Source organism: Arachis ipaensis, chromosome B2, assembly GCF_059453495.1.
Source record: "Arachis ipaensis isolate K30076 ecotype BB chromosome B2, ASM5945349v1, whole genome shotgun sequence".
In the NCBI taxonomy this organism is placed as follows: Eukaryota; Viridiplantae; Streptophyta; class Magnoliopsida; order Fabales; family Fabaceae; genus Arachis; species Arachis ipaensis.
Window position 1 is genome coordinate 801,667 of NC_142437.1, and position 3,433 is coordinate 805,099.

The 3,433-nt window shown below is 34.5% G+C and overlaps 1 pseudogene; it reads right to left on the reverse strand.

Moving 5' to 3' along the window:
- Positions 1-780: 780 nt before the first annotated feature.
- Positions 781-3,433, reverse strand: LOC107623183 (putative lactoylglutathione lyase; annotated as a pseudogene).

A 3,433-nucleotide genomic window follows, 5' to 3' on the forward strand; every position in this document is an offset into this window, starting at 1 on the left:
AACAAATGGCAAATGCACATAGAAGTTTATATTTATAACACAAAGTATCCCTTTCTTTCTGAATGTCAAATGCAGGAGATCTTCACTGGAAGCAAGTATCTTTCAATATGAATTCAAATTTACAGGTAATTGCTAGAAGACCCTCAAAAATCCATCAAAAAATAATAGGCATAGGAGATAATCATAACCACTGATTTTGTTGATATCTCCAATTAAATAGTTACATGGAATGTTCTAACAAAATTATAACAGGTTATAGCAAAAATGAAGAGCAAGCACATGGCAGGAACATTCACCAAAAAGAAGAAATGTAAGCTCAAAGTTTCATTCATAACTATTCTTTTCCACAATCTGAAAACCAATGCTTTAAGGTATGGCCTATAAAATCGCAGGTATAGTCACCGGAGTCTGCAGTGATGTCCAAGCTTGGCCGGGAAGAGAGAAAGAAGACTTAATAGAAAAGAGGGCATATTTCGGAATTAAAACTGCAGAAAGGATAATAGAGTTTGAATGTGAGAGTAAAAGAGACAAACAGTTCTGGCTTGATGGGATTCAATATATGTTTAATTGCCGTGCCAAAGCGGCATAAATATAAATAGAAAATAAGAAAAAATAAAATGGCTGATATGGGGTTGCTTTTTCTACTTCTCTTTTACTTTTACTTTGTGAGATGCTTATAAAGATGTACATTTAATAGAATAACCGTAGGATTTCACCAAAAATATTGATAGAGTACAATGATTTCAATGAAGAGGCATATGATCTAGAACCGTTACATTGTCACTCTAATTCCTTCAGGAAATCAGCATTATCAACAAAAGCCTGCATAAGTAATACACATGTCAAACTTTAAAATACAATAAGATGGTATCATTCTATGCCAAAGTCTCGGGTATAAATGAAAGGAGAACTCAGATGATAGGTATAGAGAAAAAGCAGTAGTGGTAAATAGTATTTTGAGTTATGTTAGGTGTACATATCTTGCATCGCAAGTCATCCGACTCACCCCGTTCAACCGTGGATAGTGTGAGTCGGCATGGTGTTTAAAACAAAATATATTTTCCTAGTATTTCTCACGTTATTTCACATATGATTCATTCCTCTCTAATTACATATCATACACAAACCACTCATGAATTCATCAACATAGTTGACCTGGTTGAAGTCTTAGAAGAAGTACATAATAAATCCCATACAATCAAATAGATGGAAAGGTTATGCATACCAATTTCCAACCATCAGGGTCTAGGGTCCAAGCAAACTGCTATCTTGGTGTTGATACCTGGCAGCGGCCCAGGTTCACGGATAATCTTGCCTCCACACAGTTTGATTGCTTCTGCACTCTTATACACATCATTTGTGCCTATTGCAATCTGTACAAACACATAAATGAGTTGCATTCTAACAGTAAGATATAGAAAATAGACACGGAGAACAACACAAAAATCAATAAAACCACTTTTGAAAATGGAAAATAAATAGTATATACCTGTCCATAGCCATTTCCTTTTTCATAATTAGTGATTCCGTAGATATATGTAAGTTCTAGAACAATGTTCTTATCTTCAGGACCATACCCATTGTGGCAACTGTATTCTGTAAACCAATCAGAATCAATGACAATTGATAGCTAAAAATCGATAAAATCATGTTTTTTGTTTTTACTTTTTTTCTTCACAAAATCTAATAAGCAAAGGTTACTGAAAATGAAAACAGAAACCAAACAAGCCAACTTGCGCATGATATTAATAATTGCCACCAGCATAAGTTTACCTTGTGCTCAGGATTGTCTTTCCTATGCAGAAGTTGCATGCCAATAGCCTTTTGAAATCCATAAAAACAAGGAAAAATATTAATACATGAAAGAAAGATGGAATTCACTTCATGAAAGAACCTTTCACATTTTCATCCTAACAGGAGTAGAAAACTCTCACTTTCTGATAGAAGACTATGGCATGGTCAAGATCACCTACACGAAGTGACACTTAGCATAGGGGTTTGGAAGTAAGTCCTCTTTCCAAGAGCTCAAATTCATAACCATCAGGATATTGGATGAAAGAAGTTACTGTGCTGCCACCTTTGACAGGCCCTGGTTCCTTGATAGCCTTTCCACCTTTTGCTTTTATCAGATCAACTGCCTTGGTAGCCTAGAAATTGGAGTAAGGACAATAATCATCATAATTTAAGCCAGAAATTTGACAGAGACATGCAGCATACATGAAAATTGAGCATCAATAAAAGGAAATGTACCAAAAACCACTCTTAAAAAGACCATTTAGTTTTTAACTTCCTGTGAGAATTTCATAGTTTGAAGATAACAACACACATTGATTAATTGGCTGGTGATGTTAGATAAGCTGGTAACTAATGTTCATGAAAAATATAAATTGGTTCTTAATGCACCAATGTGTTCAATTGGAGACTCTATTTGAATTTTAAGTTGCTGTTGCTTAGTTCTACAATATCAACAATCATGCTTTGTTTTCTAATTGTTCTATAATAGGAGCTTACATCTTCAACTACAACACCCAAATGACCAAACCCATTTCCAATGTCATACTTGTCCACTCCATAATCTGCAATGATCAAGAAATACAAACAAGAAACAAGAGAAGCACAAACTATTTTATGCTAAACAAAAGTTTGTATCTTGCACATCTAAACTCACTGTAGGTAAGCTCAACTGTAAAATTTGAATCTTCAAGGCCATATCCAACAAAAGAATTTGTGTATCTTTCTTCAGGTATATCACGTTTTCTCAACAGCTTCATGCCAAGGCACTTAGTTTAAAACCTAAATATATATACACATTCCAAAAATGTAATCAAGATTCAAGAATATAGTATAATAATTGCATTAATTTAGGCAATTGAAGCATCATAGGTAGCATACTTTATAGTCTTATCCAAGTCCCCAACACGGTACACAACATGTAAGAATCTTCTATTGTCATTTTTAACCCATTCAAACAAGTTTTTCTCTGGTTGAATTAGATTCTCTGCTGCATTAGCCTCTACTACTCTAAACAATTCTGAACCTTTTACACCAAATAACAGAGATTGGGACTGTGGAATAGCTGAACAAATTGCCATAACAATTCTGTTAATATAAACAGAGTGATAATATAATTAATTAACTCTAAGTATCAAATGGATAATAATAAAGCTGATGTGAATGGAGGTTAATTACCAAAAGGACCAGAAAGAAGGTGAAAGAGAGCTAGTCTTCTAGAAGGGTTAGGGTTGTAAGAGGAAATGCATATAGTGATAGAAGGGAAACTGAAAGAACAAGTTGTTGATAACATTAAGGATGACGTCATGGCCTTTGCCATTGCCATTTGGCAATGTTGCAAATTGCTAATGATGCTAGTTGCCTTGTTCTCTTCTTCCCGACTACCAAAACCAAACAGCTCTATCCACCATGCATCATGCAT